The 14,446-nt window shown below is 59.4% G+C and overlaps 1 protein-coding gene across 1 annotated transcript in view; it reads left to right on the top strand.

The window, feature by feature from the left end:
* The first annotated feature begins 5,669 nt into the window (after window positions 1-5,669).
* Window positions 5,670-14,446, top strand: part of JAKMIP3 (Janus kinase and microtubule interacting protein 3) — a 99,174-nt gene continuing 90,397 nt past the window's right edge. Inside the window, exon 1 of the mRNA XM_045068758.1 lies at window positions 5,670-5,732. The gene's annotated coding sequence lies outside the window, so the exon portion shown is untranslated. The remainder of the gene's footprint in view (window positions 5,733-14,446) is intronic.

Here is a 14,446-nt window from a genome sequence, read left to right as displayed (position 1 = left end):
TTGCTTCTCTAAAATAATTCTCTGATTTTTTACCGTGGCTTATCCTCTGACCAAAACGAGTCATTCCGAAGTGTGTTTATTAATTTCCAGACGCGTGGCTACTTTCCGGTTATCTTTGTTACTTTCCACTTCATGGTCCGAGAATATGCTCTGTATGATTTTAATTCTGGAAAATTTTTGAGACTTGCCCAGAACTACTTGGGCTTAAAAATATTGTGTGTTTGGGGCACCTGCGGGGCTCAGTGGGTTAAGCCTCTGCCTTTGGCTCAGGTCATGATCTCAGGGTCCTGGGATCGAGTCCCGCGTCGGGCTCTCTGCTCAGCAGGGGGCCTGATTCCTCTCTCTCTGCCTGCCTCTGCCTACTTGTGATCTCTGTATGTCAAATGAATAAATAAAATCTTTAAAAATATATATATATATATATATAGTGTGTCTTTGAACACAGTCTTATGTATATCTCTGTTAGATCAAGTTTGTTAATGAGGTTGTTCAAACTTTTTATATACTTATGGCTTAAATTTCTATTTATTCTAATAATTATTGAGACAGAAATTTTATTCCCTTCCACTAGGGTTATGTGTTTTTCTATTTCTCTGTTTCTCTATTTCTCTATTTCTTTTATTTTTATTTATTTATATTTTCATCTTTTTTAAAGAAGATTTTGTTTATTTCTTTGACAGAGAGACACAGCGAGAGAGGGAACACAAGCAGGGGGAGCGGGGGAGGGAGAAGCAGGTTTCCCGCTGAGCAGGGAGCCCGATGCGGGGCTCGATCCTGGGACGCTGGGCTCATGACCTGAGCCAACAGCAGCTGCTTAACTGACTAAACCACCCAGGTGCCCCTCGGATATTTTTTCTTAACCACACTTTCTTCTTTCTCCCGTTTGATAACACGAATGTGAGCCCTTTTATCGCGGCGCAGGTCCCCGCGTCTCTCTCCGTGTTGCCATCTCCTCTTCCTCTTTGTGATGCCGAATGAATCGTGGCCCGTGATCTGTCCCAGGTTCGCGGCCGCCTGCCTCGGTCGTCTTCATTCCACTGTTGAGTCCTCTCATGAGGTTTTTGTTTTCGTTGTTGTCTTTTTCTATTTGCAATAATTCCATTTGATTTTTCTTTATATTTTCTATTTATTTTTTAAAAAGATTTTATTTATATATTTTAGACGGGGGTGGAGAGGAGCAGAAAGGGAGGGAGAGGGAGGGAACCTCTAGCCGCCGCGCGCTGAGCACGGACCCGGGCGCAGGGCTGGATGCCGTGACCCCAGAGGTCGTGAGGCGGACGCTTAACTGACGGAGCCCCCAGATGCCCCCACATTTTATATTGCTTGGCTTTCCATTTTCTCAGGAGTGTTTGCTCGTACTGGTTGAAGCCTTTCTATAACAGCTCGTCTTGTCAGAGAACCCAGTGCCTGTTGTTTCGGCGACTGTTACCTCTGCACATTCCAGCTGAGGTTGTCGTGGTCCTTTCTTTGCTGGGTGGCTTTGGATTGTATCCTGCACACAGTGAACACTATGTTCCGAGACCCGGGGACCGTTCTGGTTTTTTTTTTTTAAGATTTTATTTATTTATTTATTTGTCAGAGAGAGCGAGAGCACAAGCAGGCAGAGAGGCAGGCAGAGGCGAAGAGAGAAGCAGGCTCCCCACCAAGCAAGGAGCCCGATGTGGGACTCGATCCCAGGAGCCTCGGATCAGGACCTGAGCTGAAGGCAGGGGCTTAACCGACTGAGCCACCCAGGCGCCCTGACCCTGGGACTTTCTAAGTCACGGATAATGTTGATACACGTCATTGTACTGGGCGTGTGACTCACTGGAGTTCGTGCTGACCTCCATCCGACCTGCGAGGTGCTCTTCGGGTCTGTCCCCGGGTGCTCCAGCCCCTGGGACTGGGGCAGTGGCCGCTGTGCTCTCCTACAGTCTCCTCGGTGGCGGGCTGATGAGGGCCAGGCGCAGCCCACGGTAACGCCCGGAGATCGCACGCAACTTTCTCAAGTCACTTTTCTTAGTTACCCTTTCTGCAGTCTCGCCGATACTTTCCAGCTTCCTGGAGCTTCTCTTTTCGAGCATTTTCCCAGAAATCTATTTTACATTCCTCCTTTTTTTTTTTTTTTTAAGATTTTGATTTATTTATTTGAGAGAGAGAGAGAAAGTGTGCGCACGCACCCAGAGGGGGAAGGAGAGGCAGACTCCCCGCTGAGCAGAAAGCCCGATGCGGGGCTCGATCCCAGGACCCTGGGAACACGACCAGAGCCGAAGGCAAACGCTCAAGCAGTGGAGCCCTCAGGGGCCGTGCCCCGTACTCCTGACGACTGCACCTGTGTCCTAGGCCCCGTGGGAGGAGGACGAGGACATCAAGCAACAGTGATTTGCTCAGCTTCGGGGGAGCAGAGTCCCTGAGTTAGAGCAGGAGACGCTCCGTCCTGCAGCGCTAGGCTTCTGCAGTCTGTTGCTGCTGTCGCCACCACTGGGTTACGTGGGGCCGAGGCCTGGGAAGAAAGAAAGGAAAAAGTGAGAGCAGGACGTGCCCCTCCTCACGGGGCACCGGGGAGCCCTTTCCTACTCCTTGAGCAGAGACCGGAAGGCGTCTCCCGGAATGATCTCTCTTCGCACCCATGCCCAGGTCCAGGTTTGGGAATGGATTTAATCCATGCTGGGAAACAAGAGAAACTCACCACCAGTTTGGTGATGCTCTAAATTCTAGTTCTTTCCCCCAATCTCCCCGCTACCGCTCACCTTCCAGAACCCTTAAATAGCCACTGCGTGCTTTGGGTTCAGGTCTCACAGCTGCGTTTGAACAGAAATGGCCCAGGGCGGGGTGGGGGGCGCGGTAGGGAGGGATGGCTTACTCCACTTCACCCAGACCAGAGATCTCTGTTGGCGAGGGTTTTTCCAACCTTAGCAGAGTTTCCACTTTTACTTAGGTTTTTGGCCTGGTAGGTCTGCACCTATGCTTGCAGTGTTTTTCTGTTTTCTTTTGTTTTTCATTTCCTGCGACAGACCCTGAACTGGTACAATGCTACGTCCGAGCGTTGTTGGGCTTCATATAACCTTCATGTACATTTTGAACTTTGGTTTTGAGAAACATTCAAACGTACAGAGAAGCTGTAATCGTAGTGACTTTGCCCATGCTGTTCCCTCGTCCAAGACTGCTCACTTCCTGGCGGTCCCTTCGCCGCGGCCGCACAGGAAGGAGCCAGCACGACGCTTCCCCAAGCATCAGGCACCCGTCCCGCCCATGTCTGCCTTAGTGCCCCGGGGAGGGGCGAGCCTTCGGGCCATTCGGGGGGAAGCAGCCAAGCGAGTGGCTGGGGTGCGCATGAGAAGTCCCCCCTGACTCGCCTGTCTCCCTCAGCCTTCAGATTTGGGATGTCCCCCGGCCCATTGTCCCGTTTGACTGAAATGACAAACTACACTTAGTGAGCAGAACCAGATCGGAGTCAGCGTCCCGGAAGCCGCAGCCTTCACACCGAGGTCAGACCCGAATCAGTTCCCAGACCCCAAATCCTTGCAGCCAAGGAGAGGCTGGGTGTCCCTGGGGAAGAATTCTGTGCTAGCCCGGGAGGCTTGACATTTCCCCCTGGGCTGAAGGGGACCTGCAGCCGCACGTCCCGGCCTGCGTGCTGGGACAAGGCAAACACTCGGACCTTTAGGGGACCCCTCGCACCCTGGGTCTGGACCAACACTAATCAGGACAGAGGCCTCCCTGGAAACCAGCCCTGCCAGCACCTCGATCTTGGACTTCCAGCATCCAGACTGCGAATAAGTGTCCGCTCTCCCAGCCCCCTGGTCGGCAGGGCTTTGATACGGCGGCCTCAGCGGCCTGAGACGAGCATAGTCTCAGCACATCTGAAACATGCGCATAAGTTGCCTGAGCAGAGAGCCAAGCAGGCCCCTTCCCTCACCGGCACCTTTAGTGTTCCGGGAAGCGCCCTAAAAGCTGCCGGCCGACGACCGAGGACAGATCCTGGTGCGCCCGTGGTCCTGCCATGACCGCCCGGCTGGGCGAGGAGGACCCTGTCAGGGCACCGCAGGAACCGACCCTAACAGGGGCAGGGGGAGGGGGCGGGGAGGTTAAGCCCACCCAGCGGGCATTTGCGAGCAGCATGTTTGGTTATCTGCTCTCCTCGGAAGGAGGGCGAGCTGAGAGCTTCACCGACACGAAGACCAGGCCCCGGAAGAACAGCTGCAGAGGCTCAGGGCTAAGGAGGTCTGGGAAGGAGCAGGTGCACGGACGGCCCTGTGGAGTGGGCTCCATGTGACCGTATCCACATTCCGCTCGCACGCTCAGCACGTGTCCCTGCTGAGAGCCAGGTGGAGACCCGTTCCGCGATGTCAGCCAGCCGCTGCCCCTCGTCTGCACAAAAGTTCGTGGAAGACGTGCCGGTGGCAGCATGTCGGGGTCCACACCAGCCTAACGACCCCCATCACCCCAACCCACTGCAGGGCCTGTTGCCCCGGCTGTCGGCCGCTAAGACCTACGCAGAGCCATGCCGCACGCCCCAGGGTCCCAGCCCTCGGGCCGCAGGTTGATTCCATCGGACCTGATTGCAGGAAAGGCTCACCTCGGGGTGGTTTTCTATGCAGTCCGCTGGGTTTCCGGCACGGCTGTGGTCTGGAGACCCACCGAGTGCTCTCTCTTCTCTCTCACACCAGCCTCTCTCCCCCACCGCCTCTGCCTCTGACCAAGGAACCAAAGGCCTGCAGCAAGGGGCTGACCTTGTGGGACCCCAAGTCTTACTCTGTCACCCAGACGGCCGAGCGCGTCGGACTGCATCATTTCAAGGTGCCGCGGGCTGTCCGGTGGGAGAACGGCCTTCATCCCCGAGTCCTGTGCTATCAAATGCGTTCTCCGCTAACCACCAAGGCATGGTTCTGGCTTTCCTGCGGCCACAGCGCGGCGTTCAGGAAGAAGGGATAAAGGCCAGGCCCCTCTCCCCAGCGCCAGGAATCCTCCACGCTCTCCAGGCACAGAACTTTGCGATCTGCGGGTTTGTGAGTCTGGGTGCGGGAGAAGGAATGTCCTCCCTGAGGGCTCTTGAACCCCGTGCCTAGGTTTTCACAGGATACGACCCGGCGGCCACCTTTATGCGCTCAGTGAACCCCTCCAGCGACCCTAAGAGGGGCCCTTCACAGTGAGGGCCCAGCCCCGGCGCGCGCCCAAGTGGCGGGCCGGGCCCCGAGGCCAGCAGCCCCGCGCCAGAGCCGGGCACGCGGTGGAATTGTGGGTCCGGAGCCGCGCGCCGGTGGGACCGCGCCCCGCAGCGCTCCGAGGAGCTGTCCCCTCTCCCCGCGCGGCGGAAGGCCCGGCTCGGCCGCGGGGTCCACGGTGAGGACACGCACGTGCGGCGGCGCCGGGCACCCGCGCGCGGTGGGGGAAGCGCCTGCCCCGCGGCGCCGGGCGGGTGGCGGGTCGCGGTCAGCGCCGGAGCCGCCGCCTCCCCCGCCCCGCGCTCTGCGCAGCAGCCGCGGGTACCTTCAGCCGCAGCGCCGCCCGCTTCCGCGCACCGCGACCCGCTCTCGCCCGGAGCGACGTGGGCAGAGGAGGACGAGAGGTGGGGTTGGGGTGTCGCGGGGCCGCGCCCGGCGGCGGGGCGGCGGCGGGGAGCGTCGGGGGAGGGCCGGGTGCGGGGCGCCCGCCCGCGGTGACGCGCGCCCCCCGCCCGCCGCAGCGCCTCCGCAAGGGCCGAGCGGGGCCGTCGGACGCCGCCCGGAGCGCGCCGCCCGCGGGGAGCCTCGGTGAGCAGCCGCCGGCCGCCCCCGGCCCCCGCGCGCCGCCGAGCCGGGCCTCCGCGCTGCGCCCGCGCCTGGCACCGTGCGTCCCGGGCCCGGGCGCCCTGCGCGGTGGGGTGGCGGGTGGCCGGTGGCGGGTGGCGGGTGGCGGGTGGCAGCGCCCTCGCGTCCCGCCCGCGGCCCGGGGGTGGCCCGGGGTGGAGTCCGGAGGCGGCGGGGGTGGGGGGCGGGCGCCGCAGAGTGACGTTCCGCCGACCGGGTCCCGCGGCCGGGCCGCCCCTGCTTGCGGCGGGGGGTCCTCTCTGCCTCTCCGGGCGACCCTCGCAGGCCATCGGCCACTTGCGTCCGCCGCGCACGACCCCGGAACTCCGGGGAGCGGCGGCAGGCGCGCGGGCCTCTGTGGTCACGGGGACGCCGGCCCTGGGTGGGCGCGCAGGTGCTGGCGGTCCAGGGGTCCGGGCGACTTGGGCGTTTCCGCGTCGCCGGCTGAGCTGCGCCCCCTCCCCCCTCGGTGTCTGGTGTTTGATTTCACGTTCCTGTTTCCGGGGGTGGCGGCCGAGCTTTCCGAGGCTCCCAGCATCCAAGCCCACAGAACGGAGGGTTTGATGGGGGTCAGGAGCCAGAGGGAGGCAGGGCCTGGACAGTTTTCCTAGAAAACACCCCCGGCCTATCCCTTTGACCTTGTCCCTTGGGACAAGCAGGATGGCAGAGGAGCCTGTCCTCTTGCTGCTGTGAGGTTCCGTGAAGGTTCTCTGTGGCATGTCGCCTGCGAACACAAGGATTGGTGGTGGCCAGCAGAGCAGCAGGGACCAGCAGCGTCCTCTCTGCCTTGGGAGCCACAGAGGGGGCAGGGGGCCGGCGGGTGCTGGGAGAGCCTGGGCCGGGGGAGAAGGCAGCAAGCGCGCTGTCTGCCAGGGTTTGGGATTAGAAGGAGGGGGGCACGGGACCCTGCAAGCCCCTTCACCGCCTTTCTGAAGGCCGATTTGTGCTCAGAAATCAGGACTTGCTCTGGCAACTGCCTGCAGGGTTTTTCCCCCGACATGAATGACACAGACCTGTTTCCTCCCTTGTCACTTCCGTACTAAGGAGTGTTATGTTCCCTTTAGCCGTGCTTCCAGGATAGGCCAGCACAGCACGGATATGATGTGCTTTTAGGATCAAGGACCCCGGCCCAGCCCCGTCCACCCTGGGCTCCCGCACCCAGGTCGGGGGCTGCTCTGTGGCTGTGAACAGTACCACCAGTAGCCCCAATTGGGTTGGGGTCTTCCCCACCCATGGGGAAGGGAATAAGCAGCCCAGCACCTTACTCCTTCCCTAGACACACCTAATTTCTCCCAAAAAGAATATGGTTGGGAAGAAGGAACTCTTATAATGGCGCCTTTCAGCTGGAGGCTGAGGGAAGCTAGGACTCCAGCTCTGAATAGGACTTTGCAGCCATCTGATGCGTCCCTGTGCACGCTTCGGAAATTCATTTCTACTGAGAAGACTTGCACAGGCGTGACTATGGCCTTTATTGTCAGTAGTGACAGTGGCTGCTGAGAACTGGGTCCCGAGGGCAGGATGGAGGGGCTGGCGGCCTCCCGGTCAGTTAGGTGCCCGGGGCCACAGGCATGTTCCTGAGCTCTCCGCTGCCATATGCCTGCTGCCCCGGGAGCCCACAGGGTCCGCCTTTCCTGGGAACAGTGGGTGGCATCGTGACCAGTGAAGTCCAGGCCTGGGCCTGTAGTCCCCTTGCTCTGAGTTCTGATGCTGCACGATCTGTGAGGTTGTGACCAAGGGCATAGCACTGAAAAACAATGTTGAAAAAGAGGAAACAGTGATGATAAAAACTCACCGTGCTCACGCCAGGCACTGTTCTGATTTCTCTCCCTGTGTTCAGGGCCGTGAGCATGACTTGGAGAGGAGGGATGGGCTGCAGGAGACCCGGACCCATCTTGAGGCAGGTGGCGGAGGTGCCATCATCAGCGGGGGTGGGGGGAGGACCAAGCCGGGACTACATCCTCAAGGACTCTACAAAGGATGAAATGACAATATCGTAAAACTTCGTCTAGAAATGAGGAACCCAAGACCCAGAACGGGCAAGGGTCTTGTCCCAAATTAAGATCTCTTAGTCCTGGCTCATAAGAGCCCTCCCCTGCAACCAGGATGCGTCCTCAGCTCTGCCCTGCCCTCCCATTGGGTCCGAACACCCCATCTCCATACCTGCTGTGTCCCCAGTGAGGCTGAGACCCAGGCCCTTCCCACCGGGGCTCGGCCTGGACTGCGGTCACCGGTCACAGTGCTGTGCCACGGTCCAGTGTGAAGTCATCACACCGAGCCGTGTGCCAGCACTTCCTGCTAGACGGTCCTTGCTGTGGCTGGCCTCAGGGAAGGGTCGAGCCCGCTCAGCTTTCCTGCCCTGGAGAGGCTTCTCGGGTCAGCTCCGTGTCTGTGCACTTGAGGAAGCAGCCGAGGGCCTCACCTCCTAGCACCAGCATCCCTCAGAGGTCCTGTGCCGGGAGGCTCTTCCTCCGGGCATGGAGCTGGGTTAGGTGCCTTCGCGATGGACTCTCTCTTCTGCGTAGTCACGTGTTGGAGCTCTGCCCCCCGTGTGATAGCATGAGGACCCCTCTGGGGGGTGATGAGGGTTGCATGCGGTCACGAGGGTGGGGTTGCCTTGGTGGGACCAGTGCCCTTCCCAGAGGAGACAGCAGAGGCTCGCTCTTTCTTTCTCTGCCGTGGGAGCACACAGTTGGAAAGCAGCTCCCTCCAGAACCCCCCCGCAGGCGCCCTGACCCTAGACTTCCAGCCACTAGAGCCATGAAGAATCATTCCCGTAGTCTCAGCAGCCCGGCTGGCGGCTGCCTACACCAGGGTGGCTCGAGCTCCCTGGGATAGGGGCTCTTCTGCTCCCCGCGTCTAGACATCTGCCGGACTCCTCCTGACAGTCCGTGGACAGAAAACACACCCCCCAACACACTCACACACACACACAATTTGGATCACACTATAATCACTTTATAGGTCATATTCATGAGTATTTTTAAAAACCGGTGAAGAAATGATTTATCGTGTCTGCATAGTATTCAGCTGTCTCCTTAATTCTTTCCTTATACTTAGAGTTTGGGTCGGATTTAACGCTTGGCCTTCCTGAACAGCCCCTAATGAACTTTCTTAACACATGTACGTTATTTTAGAGCTTTAGTGTCTGTGGGTCAGGCAGACCAGTGTGGGCGTGTTCCCGGGAAACTGGAGCCCCGCAGCGCCCGCCGCCTCTGTACCCGCCCCGCTGGAGGCAGACGGGGCAATGGCCCAGGGGCTCCGAGGAGCCACGCGCCTGTCGCGGGCTGGGGCGGGGAGGTGGGCTGATGCGCCCGGCTGCCCCCGCTGCGCACGGTTCACGTGCTTGCTGCCGACGTGGGGGCTTTCCAGGTCAGATCGGCCCTGCAGAGGCTCAGAGCGCATTTTTGGGGTCCTGGTGTGGCTCGCCCTCTTCCCTGCCCTGCGTGGCCAGGCTGTGTCCTCGGTCCCCTCGGCCCACGCCCTGCCTGGGGAAGTGAGCGCAGACCCTCAGAAACCTTGAGTTCAAAGGGCAAACGCATCCCCGGCCGAGGATGTGGCACTGAGATGCCCGGCCCTGGGCTCACCGCCCCCCTCACGCCCTGGCGGAGCAGCCGGTCTGTCTCCCCTGCTCTGACGGCTCCTCTGCCGCCGTAACTTACACTGATCATTACAATATCGGAAATTATTAGCAAAGATGGGCCTGGCCGGCCTCACTCCGCGGGTCCTCCAGACCCTTCCTCTCTGGGAATCTTGATGGTCCTTTATTTCTTAGTGTGCCTGCGTCCGTGCCTCCGACGATCAACGTGCCGGAGGCTTCTGGAATTTTCTTTTGCTTTTGTGCTCTAGTACAAGGCCTGGTATATTGAATTCTCTTGTATTATAAATGGGGGTTCTGCTGGTTTGCAGTTCCTTTTCTTTCTTTCTTTCTTCCTTCCTGGTTTGCCATGCGTGATCCCAGCTTCTCTGGGCTGGGCTCCTCGGCAGTACGGACAGTTCCAGGAGGAGAACGGGGCTGCGTTCTGCCGGCCCCACGCACGTCTTTCTGGGAGCACCCGGAGGCCTCAGGTCCTCTGGACTCTGGGGTCTTCAGCAGGGACAGGGAGGAGGGGGCAGAATGTTCTCAATTGCCCCCTCCCCGGCCCCCCAGAGAGAGGAGGGCAGGGCTGTTCCTGCGAGCAGGGAGGTCTCCCGCACACCTGCGCCAGGCTCTTGCTCTCCAGGTTTTCCGTGACATCTGAGTGAAGATCCTGGAAGAGGAATGAAATAGGGCAAGTACGTAAGCCAGGAGGTAGAGTCAAGCTGAATTTCTTTCCCGCCGAGCGGTGGGAGGCAAGCCTTCCCCTTGCCCCATCGGCCCACCATCCCTCTCCTCGTGCTGGGGCACCTCTTGGGAGAGGGCGGGACAGCAGAGGTCTGGCTGGGGACACAGGAAGGTGCTCGTGGGATGAGAGCTGCAGCCTCGATGCTGGGCCTGGGGGCCGCTTGGACCCACTGGAGACCTCTTGGCCCCACCCAATGGCTTGATGCCACCAGACTTTCCTTCCTGTCCAACGTTTATGAGTCGCCTCGTCTGGGCCAGGCACTGGGCCCTCACTCGGGGTGGGCAGTGAACAACGGACACGGTCCTGCCCTCCAGGAGTGGTCAGTGCTCAGAAACACAGGCCTGGGGCCAGTGTGAAAGCACGTGTGCAGTTTCTGCTGTGACCAGCGCCACCAAGATGTTTCCCAGTTCTTCAAGAGCCCCCAACCTGGTGTCTCCCCTGGCTGGGGGTCCGGGGAGGCTGTCTGGAGGACAGCTGTCCAAGGGGAGGAGCAGGCCAGCCCGGGGCCTGGAGGAAGTCAGCGAGGGGCCTTGGGGGCCTGGGGTCTGGGAGCAGGCTGGACCGTCTGCTGCGGCTGTGGACGCTCGCTCAAGGCTGGGCTGCTAAAGCAGCTTGGCCCTCAGAGCCGAGGGACCCATCAGCATTTGCGGGAGACCGAGATCAGGTCATGGGTCGTGAAAGGGACCGCTTTCACTGCATTTAAGTGTGCACTCGGGGTGGTAAGTGCATAGACCTCACTTAGAACTCACCACCGCCTGGCTCGAGAGCTCCGTCACCTGGCGACCCTGAGCTCTGTCCCCACCCCCGGCCCTGATGCCGCCTGTTCTGCTGTCTGCCCGTGGGTGTGACTCCTCTAGGGACCGCTCGTGAGTGGGTCAGACGAGATTTGTCCCTCTATGACTGTCTTACTTGAGTCCGTGTGACGTCTTCCGGGTCCGTCTACACGGTAGCTGGTGTCAGGACTTCCCTCCTGGGCTTCTCCGCGCACCCGTCCACGGACGCCTGGGTCACCTCCCTGCCGTGCGTGGTGTGAGCGATGCCGCCGGGACCGAGCGTTCGGACCTTTCTTTGAGACGCGGCGTGTGGTTCTCCCTGGTGCGCACCCAGAAGTGGGACCGCGGGGCCGGCGGTAACTGTGTTTGCTTCTCCGGGGAAGCCCCGCGCGGGTCTCACCGCGCGTCTGGGTGGGAGGTGGCGTCACACCGTGGCTTTGACTCATTATTATTAAACACTTTACTTCCTGGATCCGTGGATGTGCCAGACTTGGTTGTTTCTGAAATCTTCAGTTCACGGTTTCTCTCACGGACACATATATGTCAATAAATGTATAAATATATATGTGTGTTCACATTATATATATATATATTTGATGTTTCTCCATTGTTTCCTTGCTTTGGGTTTTAGAAGTCTGACAGGCCTGGTTCTTTGGACTCTGGAAGGTAACTCATCTTTTTATCCACAGGCCTTAAGCGTTTTTTTATGTAAGGTTTTATTTTTTCGTGAGAGAGAGAAGCAGGAAGGAGCAGCTGACGGGCAGAGGGAGAAGCAGAGCCCCACTGAGCACGGAGCAGGACGCGGGGCTCCACCCCAGGACCCCGGACCATGACCTGAGCTGAAGGCAGACGCTTCCCTGACAGAGCCCCCCAGGCCCTGGCCTTGAGGATTTTATCTTCAGTTTAGAAATCCGGGAGTTGTGCTGGGTGCGTCCCAGTGCGGCCCGGTGAGCCCCTTCTCCTGCCGGACGTTCCGGCTCTTTGTCTTCAGGAGGGGTCTTTGGAAGACCCCACGTTTCTGCTTTCCTCTTTGTTTCTCCTTCTCGGCTTGACGAAGAGTTTCTCTTTTCACCTTTTTTTCTCCCCGAAGCTCTGTGTTTGGAAGGCTGACCCCCTCTCGGACCCCAGGGGGCCTTCGTGACGCGCTGGCCTCTGTGAGTGAGTTGGTCACTTCAGAGCTCCCCTGGCTTTCTCTTAGCCGCCCGGGCCACCTGGCTTGGGCTCAGGGTCGGGCCACTGCGCAGGCCCGCGAGCCTCTCCCTGCAGCCGGCCGGACACCTGCTGCCCGTGCGCGGAGGGCGGCTGCCCCCTTCCCCGTCTGGGCCCCGCGAGCCGCGTCCTTGCCCCGCAGCGGGCGGGCGGGCGGGCAGGTGCGCGAGGGGCGCTGGCGCTGGGACCTGCCGCGTCCCTCTTTTCGCTGCTCGTGACTCTGCGGTCTGACTGGATCCAGGCGGCCACAGCGTGTGGCTTTGCGCAGACTCTTGGGTGTCGGAAGTCATTCGCGGAGCTCGGCGCGAGGGCATGTGGGGGAACTGACACCCGCGGCACAGCCTACGCGGTTTCCCACCACGGACTTTTTTTACGACCCTTTTTGCAGACGTGTCTTGTCTTGTGAGGGAACTCCTGGGAGCGGTGTGGGCCTCACGGGGTGGGTGTGGTGTTGTCCACAAGAAGCGGACATACTTTCCCCCAAATGGCTGCACAGGGGTGCGAAACTCCGGGGACCCCGGCCGTCCCTCCTCCTGATCGTCTGGGCCTTGGCCGGCCGGGCGCGTGCGGCGCGTCTCCCGTGGCTCGGGCTTCTGTCTCCCTCGACGCTTGTCTGTGGAGGACGTGCGCGCGGCTGCTGGGTGTCAGCACGTCCTCTCCCGTCAAGCGAGCGTGCCCTTCCCTGTCCTCCGACGGAGCCATACGTACCAGCTCTGTGTACCCCGCGCCCTGCTGGCCTACTCCGTCCCCAAACTGCACTTTTTGACGGAAGTTTTGCATTTTGATAAAGTCTAATGCATCTGTGTTTTCGTTTGGGTTACTGTTCCCGGTCTTGTCAAGACCCCTGCTGGCCCTGTGGACCTGGGTCTCACCTTGTATCTCCTTGACCAGAGCCCGGTGGTCTGGGGTCGCTGCTTCGTGTTCTGGTTTGAGATGCCCGCTTTGCCCAGGGCCTGAGCAGGCCTGGGATCTGCCCCGTCCCTCAGGGGCCCTGGGTCTTTTCAGCGGGAATGCCCCACCGAGCTGAGTGTCGGGGGGGCCCGTGGCTGCTGGGTTGGTCATGACTTTCCTGATTTCCAGAAGACAAAGCTAGAAGAGATTCTATGAGAAAAATGTCATTATCTTTTTCTGATATTTTCAATTCAAATTTAAGATGAAGAGATGGTTATTTCTCTGGTTTAACGTTTCTCTTTTCTCCTGGATGGAAATTTGTGGCCCCTGGGGACACTGGCGTCCACTGGGGACACTGGCGTCCACTGGGGACACTGGCGTGACGTTTCTCGCCTTCGTCTATGGCTGACATGGTGGCTTCAAGATAAGGACACCAGTGTGGTCAGTGAAGGAGAGGGCACAGTTCCTTGGCATCTCTATTGTCTTTAAGATCTAGCGGACTGGGGCTGCTTTTTATGACTCTCTCCTCCTTAGGGTTGGCTGTGTTTCCCTCGGACTTCCCGTTGCGGCTCTGGGTGTGAACATCCCGGAGTGTACGTGACAGCGTGTTCGGGGAAGAACAGCCTCGTCCTTGTGTGTGAACCGTCGTCTCTCTCCGCCGCTGGCAATACTTTCTTTGTCTTCGTTTAGTTCATGTTTCCGTTGAAACATGATTCAAGCAAATGCGTGCGTCTTTCCGTATGTCCTCTCCCATCCTGGGCCGACGCGGCCTCCCGCGACCCCGCCCACTTGCCCTCCGTGCGGCCGGCCGTCCCTGTCCCCGTCCCCGGCCGCCCGCACGTGTGTGACCTCGCCCTGCGGCAGCTCGACCTCTGTCCGCGGACCTGTGAGTCGTTTCCATCTCTCGCTCTCAGAAGCCGTTCTACTCTGAACCGGCCTCGTTTCGTGCGGCTCAGCACGTCGTTGGCTCCATTATTAGCAGAGGGAGTCCCAGACGAGAAGGAACCGCGACGCTGTCACCGCTGGAGGCCGCCAGGTCCCCTGCCGCGGGGCGGCCCTGCGAGCCTCTGCCCGCAGCCGGGCGCGCGGCGCTTCCCCCCACCCGCTGGAGGGGCTGCCGGAAAGGGGAGAGATGGCAATTTCGGTGCAGTTTTCATTTGGATTTCTCTTAGCGTGGGGAAGTCGAGTGTCTTTTCATGTATTCAGAGGATATTTGCATTTCTTTTTATATGAATAGTTTATACAGTTTGCCCATTTTTTTCCATTTCACTCGGGTTGCTTGGCTTTCTTCTTAGCTTTTGAAAGTTCCTTTTTTTTTTTTAAAGATTGTATTTATTTATTTGAGAGAGAGAGCTCGCTCGTGAATGCACGAGGCGGGGAGGGGCAGAGGGAGAGGGAGAAGCAAGCTCTCCGTCCGCTAAGCTGGGAGCCTGACGCGGGACTCGATCCCAGGACCCTGAGGTCATGACCTGAGCCGAAGGCA

The sequence above is a fragment of the Mustela putorius genome, unplaced genomic scaffold (genome assembly GCF_011764305.1).
Source record: "Mustela putorius furo isolate JIRA1106 unplaced genomic scaffold, ASM1176430v1.1 tig00003909_pilon_pilon_pilon, whole genome shotgun sequence".
Taxonomy (NCBI): domain Eukaryota; kingdom Metazoa; phylum Chordata; class Mammalia; order Carnivora; family Mustelidae; genus Mustela; species Mustela putorius.
The sequence above is the reverse complement of the archived record's forward strand: the minus strand, read 5'-3'. Positions and strand labels throughout refer to the sequence as shown.